The sequence below is a fragment of the Seriola lalandi genome, unplaced genomic scaffold, assembly GCF_002814215.2.
Source record: "Seriola lalandi dorsalis isolate HSWRI2012SDOR001 ecotype SW California unplaced genomic scaffold, Sedor1 jcf7180002054885, whole genome shotgun sequence".
NCBI classification, from domain to species: domain Eukaryota; kingdom Metazoa; phylum Chordata; class Actinopteri; order Carangiformes; family Carangidae; genus Seriola; species Seriola lalandi.
In genome coordinates, this window is record NW_019525437.1 from 1677409 (window position 1) to 1684906 (window position 7498).

A 7498-nucleotide genomic window follows, 5' to 3' on the forward strand; every position below is an offset into this window, starting at 1 on the left:
CCCCACCCCCCAGATCACTGTTGTAGTTGAGATGGTGTCATCAGTGGCCGGGAGTCATATTCCAGGTGTATTTGAGTTAAGCCATGAGAGAGGGTTACAGGGAGACTGACAAGCCTGATCACTGCACTGAGAGGGTCTTTGTGTGTGTTCACCCCACCCATGTCCTCCTTGGTCCATTTCTGTCTCCCCTGACCTCTCTGTCAGAGCCTTGGCCTGTCGGGGCAGGATGATTAAATGTCATGACCCCTTTTTTTCCTCTCTGCCCTCTGAGGACCCTCCAACCCATTAACTTTCACTCGGCTTTCACTAAGATCCCTGGGTTACCCAGACCAGCTCTGATCTCCAACACCTGCACAGAAGACACAGAGACACACACACACACACACACACACACACACACACACACACACACACACACACAGGACTCATCTCCAAAACCAGGGAAACCAACACAAGATGATGATCCAGATTTGGCCATTTTAAGATCATGGAGAATCCCTGCTGGTCTGCACAGATAACTAGTGGTCTTTGGTGGTCTGAGGAGGATTTAGAACTGATTCTGTAGTTCAAGCTGGTGGCTTTGTGAGGATGTACTTACTGTAGGGACAGTGGCACTTTGAACTAACTGTTAACATCAGCATAGCAACATGCTCACAGTGACAATGCTAGCACGCTGAAAGCAAAGCAGGTATAATGTTGAAAATAATTCATCTTACTTCTGTGTGCTAGCATGCTAATACTTGCTCAGTGGCAGTGTACACTAATCACAGCTAAGGATGATGGGAATGTTGTTAGTTTTGCAGGAATTTTGGCAACAAAAAAACAAAAAAAATATAGACATTTTGACATGATGGTCACACTAGATAAAAAGTTTATTTGACGGGAGCTTGTGTGTGAGTGATGAGCTGCTGTGGACGGAGCCATCCGCAAAAATGTGTTTTAACCACTTTAAAAAATATCCACAGAAGTACAAGTGTATGCTTTAGTATGAAAAATTCCAACACTTTATCTTGCTGTCAAACGGCCCTTTCCTTTAGAACCACATATTCTCAGCTGTTGCACTACCATATTCCTATGCACAAGAGCACTTACGCCCAGCTGATCTGGGGAGTCGTACAGTCTCCCCGCAGCTTCTCAAGAGCTACTGCAGGTACCTCACACAACCTCATGTCAAATAACCCAAACTGTCACCTTAAGGCATCACCAAAGTGATTACAATTCATCCTGAGGGGGACATGACCGTTTGTATAGGCGGGAATCCATCCAAAAGTCAAAACCACAGTGTGAACCTCATGGTGGCGCTATAAGAAAAGTCAGGGGATCATCAAAGTCAGTCAGATTAATCTCTGAGTACCATGAATGTCTGTGTAAAATTTCATAGTAATCCATTGTTGCTTCCATAGTCTTATAGACTGACAATACCATCCGCAGAGCCATGCAGCTATTGTGGCTAAAATCTCTTCCAGACATGCAGTAATACCCACAGACACCAATGATCAGCATCTCCAGCTCTTTTACTGTCTGGTTATTCTTCTTTCACCATTTCTCACTAACACAGACGTATCTGAGTGAAAGAAGCTTTCCATGACTCGTCTTACAAAGTGATGACAAAGCCACCGCATGCACAAACCAGCACCAGCAGACAATGACGCATTGTGGACTCAAAAATCTATCGTGATAAAGATTTTTCTTTAAGACATTTGGATCATCATCCCCACAGGAGCGTGACTTTGAACCTGAAAGTACCCAGTCATGGAACTGAGCCACTCAGTGGCTGGACTGCCAGTTGGGCCAAAAACTACAGAAACCACATTTAGGACATGGTGGAGGAATGGATTGCATTGAAATAAATACTTTCAGAGTTTCTTTTTTTCTAAGTAAATATTTTCACTGGAGGAAAACCTCAGTTTGGCAAACATACAAATGGTTCCATACAAGATTTTCCAAATGGATGTGTGCATTTTTCTCAAATCTCCCAAACCTGATACTGTAGATTGAGGGGCCAGACCACCTTTTGTTTCATGTTTCACAAACCCTGCAGTCCCTCACCACAGCTCCCTATTTCAAGGCTGTCGCTGAATAGCCAGCAAACCATTTCCTGAATCTCCGAGGTCACTGGATAAATAATGTTTTCATTTGACAACCCCAGGTCGCCACTAAAGGAGGGTCTTCAGAGGGAGCCTTTTGAAATTACAGTACTGATGAAGCGTGAGAAATTACAGGCACTTAGAAGCCATTTCATGAGCACAGGAGAGCAGGGGGACCACCCCTATGCAGCTCCAGTGAGAGGGGGTGATAGCAGTGAGTACACAAACACACAAACACACAAAGGCTAACACAGTACACACACACACACACACACACACACACACGGAATCACAGACGTATCAGGTCTATAACAGGATCTCCATCCAGGGATCCTTAAATGCGTAGGATGTGAACAGGACTGTTTGTATCTGTGTCTGGTAATAAAACTGACCTTACAGTTGAACATACAACAGGATTAAATGAAAGCCATATTCAGCAGCCAGCCATTGTTTTTTTCACTGCCTGAGTTATCCTAATGGAGATCGGCTGAGACGGGCAATGCCCGAGGGCCACTGGTCCCTCTCCACCCTTCCTGGGAATGGGCTTTTGGTCAGGATGGGTTTGGAAGGAAGCCTCCGATTCCTGCCTGTCCCTCTGCTAAGTCAGAGTTATGTAGAGCTGGTTTGGACCTGCGCCTCAACAATGATCTATCCCTGGAGCAGCTGAAGTGGAATCATTTTCATTGTGGTCTACTCCTCTCCACTTCCCAGCCAGGGCTCCCTCTCTTTGTGTGTGTGTGAAATTTCAAAGTGTCATAATTTCATTTCACACTGTTTACTTAGGAGATTTCTGAGACAGTGCCACCAGTGTATAAGGCTGAATCATTTCATTTAACCGCCCTCGAGTCTAGTACCAACCTTGTAGATGGCAGGAGCCCTTCATTCACTGCACCGAGCTTCTTACACACAACAGTGTTTCACTGCTTTTCTCTGCCACAGGCGTCACACTCAAAGCCCTCCCACCGACGTGTCCGTCTGTTTGCTGTTCATCTCTGTTTGGATTCTGTTCGAGCCTCTGCTCCCTTTTCACAATCTCTGTCCAAAAGTGTCACTCAGCTCTAAGTTGAGCAGCAAGTGCATTCACGCACACATGCACAAAGCACGCTCACAAATGCCAAACTCCAAAAGCCCTTTGTAAAGAGAGGGTGGTGGAGGGACTCCTCCTTAAACACAGTTCAGCTTTTTTCACAGTGCTCCACATCTACTCCAGTGAGGCTGGCTGTGTGACGGTCTTTAACCTCCAGGAATCATTTGACGTTTTAGGAAACACAGTTATTTGCTTTCTTGCCAGGAGTTGTATGAGAAGACTGATGTCACTCTTACATCTGTGCATTAAATATGAAGCTAAAGATGGTTAGCTTAGCTTAGCATAAAGACTGGAAAATGGGAAACAGCTAGGCTGGCTCTGTCCAAACATAAGAAAAGATCTGCCTGCTCACTAATTAACAAAAAACATACAAACATTTCAGCATAAATGAAACAAACCAGATATAGACAGATATATAACATGTTAATTACTGAGCTTCAGGGTGCTGGCAAGCTGATTTTTTTACCTTTGGACGGAGCCAATTCTTTCCCACTGCTTCAATCTTTACAATAAAACTAGCCAATGGACTCCTAATGTACAGGGACATGACTTGTCATATCACTCTCAGGGAGAAGTGAGTATGAGGATGTTTCCCTGAATGTGTAACTACTCTTAATGGCTTTATTTATAAGCCACTACTCTGATTAACTGGCAGCATCACTGGTCCCACACATTTCCCTAACAGAAATGATGCTGCTTAACCAGCTACTGGCAGGTAAGTCTGAATTAGACGCTGAATATCAGCATTATTAAAGGCAGCTCTGGATGTTTTGTTTTATCATGTTAGAAAATGAGTGAAACAGTGAGGAGAATCCATTTGTAAAGGAATAGTGTGATATCACCACAAGAGTTATTTCACTGATATGAATGCTAAATGTGCTACTGCTATCAGCCGGTTAGCTTAGCTTAGCACAAAGACTGGAAATGGGGGAAAATAATAAAATAATAATAAAACCCACATTCCAGCTCCTCTAAACCTGATTAATTAAAATGTTATATATCGTTGATTAAAGCTGATGGTCGGCAATGGGCAAAAACTCCATAATGACCTTTCAGCATGTTGTAATTCAAGTGGTCTGAGAGCAAACTAGATGTCTGCAACTCCTCTTGACTCTGTTTTCAGACTTTAGAAAATTCAGTTCATGACGGGAGACTTTGGCCAATCACAGGTCTTTTCAGAGAGAGAGAGCGTTCCTGTTGGCTGGTCTACAGATGTAGACGCCTGTGCACTCCCCGTGAAACCACAGTGTGTCATTTGTGTTCTTTGGTTTTTGAACAGATTAAACAAAGCAGATAGCTACAACATTTTAATTTGTGGACTTCAGAGTTGCTTGAAGGATTTTCTGTACCTTTGGACAGAGCAAGGCAAGCTGTTTCCCTCTGTTTCTCATTACGTTAAGCTGAGTTAACTGCCTCCCTTTCTCTAGCTTTACTCTGGCAGTGTCAGTCTTCTCATCTAAATCTCAAAAGTGAAAAACGTATATCCCAGAATATCAAACTGTTCCTTTAAAGCTCTTAATAAGATCTCTGACACTGCCTGTAGCCGTTACAGATAAATAAGTAATTTGTATAAAAAAACACCATAGATTTCTGATGTATTTTTAACCTCAGATTATTTTAGCCGTTACAGTCAGTACAGATTTATTTAGATGTATTTCATAAATTCAGGCTGGTTTTGAATGATGGTCACATCATCCTGAGTGTAATCTAGTCACGAGTCAAACTGTGATTACTCCACCACTTACCCGAGCACCACATGTCTGTCTCCACTCCTTACACTGCTCCATGTACCGACACATATATACAAAACTCATACATCAAAGCCCTGCACTCATTACCACGCAAAAGATAAACATGGACAGCCCTGCAGATGGTTCGCTCTGGGATAGAGGTTTCTCTGTGTATGTATGTTTGCGTGAGTGTTTATGAGGAGATCTCCTGAAGCATGCTGGTAAAATAGAAATGTCTGTACATTTTTTCCATCCTAGACCTCTTGGGTTGACCAGAGAGCAAGAGACTCTTTAAAGAAGCCGACGGCTTCACGGCATATCTTATTCACACATGCAGGATAACATTTTAGGCAGAGCCGGCCAGCTTTATTAGATGCAGTTTACAGGGATACCCACGACACTCCCACAGCTCAGTGGAAGCTCCTCCACATTATTCCAGGGCAACAGCAGGTTAATGGAAGCCAGGTGGAGCCTCCCTGCATTTCCTCTGACCAGGAGCGCTTGATTGACAGTGAGTTGTGGCGATGAATCGGAGCGCAGCTACCCAAAATCAAGGTCAGGATGGAAACATGGCAATTCACGAGCAGCAGCTGCTTTTCTTGGCCACAACAGAGAGAGCGTTTCCATTCACCTGAGACTGCTCTTAATTGGAACGTGTGGATATGTGCACTGATGTGTGTCTGGCTTTTCTCTTTGCTTATTTGTGGTTAACTGTGTCTAATGGTTAAATAGTATTGCAAGTCACCCAATTCTCCCAAATTTGGTCCCTGTTTTTTTAAGTATATGCACTTAAAATAACATGAGGGGAGGTGAACACAAAGATTGCTGTAGAGATTGTGGCCTGTTCAGTGTCACCTGTTTTTTTTTGTTCTGAAATGTTGTTGTTTCAAAAGCTTTCCAAAAGTTGTGCAATAAACGTGTTATTTTGATCAGTGTATTATTTTATCTTATTCACTTTAAAGACTATGTACATTTTAAAATAGGAAATAACTAATCCTTCTTCTTACATATGAAAAGCTGAATTCATGAGAAATAAAATGCACTGCTCACATTAATACACTCAAAGATTTTACTGCTGCTGTCTCACTTTGTCTGGTATGACCAGTAACCTATGTTGGGCTAATGTTAGCTAACGTTAGCAAACGTTATATTGATATTCCTGTAGCTACTGAATTGCTTTTCTGATTTTATTACTCTCCAGTTGACATTATTGAAATATTCATTCCATTGGTTTTATCACAAAAACAATAGCAATAAGTAAACATGCTGTGTCTAAGAACATGTTTGTCTGCTTTAGCATTATATGGCCGTAGCTCTAGTAAAGACATATTACCCAGCAAACTGACTGAGCTGCGTCAGTTACACAACAATACACAATAATAGCAACCGTAGGCTACTGATCATAACCACATCTAGTAAGACTATAGCAGCAAGTTCCTGCTGTGTGTGTTTTATTGCTCAGAAATTCAACTTTAAATTAGTAAGGTTACATAGTTTAATTTGAACTATACTATATATACTATATAACTATAGGAAGAAGCTAAACAAAACAATTATTTGTATATATTTGTCACAAATTGTATCAGCAAATCATGATAAGAGTTATATGAATAAATCCGACATCTAATTCTTATCTCTTACTCTCACTTGCTCTCACTCTTATCAGACCTGTTCCTCCTTATTGCGATACTGAGATCAAACATCTTTCATGTACGAAATGCAAATTTCCAAATGGATAACATTTGTATTTCTCTGCACAGAGCAGCAACATCATATAAGGACTAGTGACTGTTATAATAGAAAAACAAAGATTACAAGGGGACCATGGGAAACAGATGGTCTACACTCTCAGAGCTGTAAAGTATGTATTTTAAGTTTCATGTGCAAGAGCTGTTCTCAGTAGGCCATTAAAATGACTTCATCTCTCTTCTAGCAGAGGTAAAGAAATGCACTCTAATGAATGCTAAGACTTATTCATTCATTAGCCATACCACTTATCCTTTTAGGGTCACATGGGGGCTGGAGCCAATAGGAGCTGACATTGGCTGAGGGCAGGGTACACCCCGGACAGGTCGCCAGTCTATCACAGGGCTGAGAGATAGAGACAAACAACCATTCACACTCACTCCTACAGGTCATTTAGAGTTTAGAGAATTAACCTAAACTGCATGTCTCTGGAAACCAGGAGAACATGCAAACTCCACACAGAAAGGCTCCAGCAGGTTCAAACCCAGAACCTTGAGAATGTTTATCAATGAGACACTGATTTGACTGATTTGAGTGCAAACGATGTGCCATGAGATAACTTTTCTCATGGAGCATAGGCACCACTTGCGTGACCTGGAAAAAGAAGTCTTCAGGATTATTTCCTGGAAATAGTTCATCCTCTGTTGATCTTTGTTTGTGGCAAATCATTGTTAGGCTCAAGTCATCATTTCAAATCACCCCAAGTATCAAGTCCTGCTTACATGTGAACCCTAATATAGCTGTCTGAATCTATAAACACAATACCCAGCGTGCTCTTTGATCCCGGAGCCACGATTGTGATGTTAACGGCTTGGCAAAAGAACATGACACCCAGGGTGACACAGGGA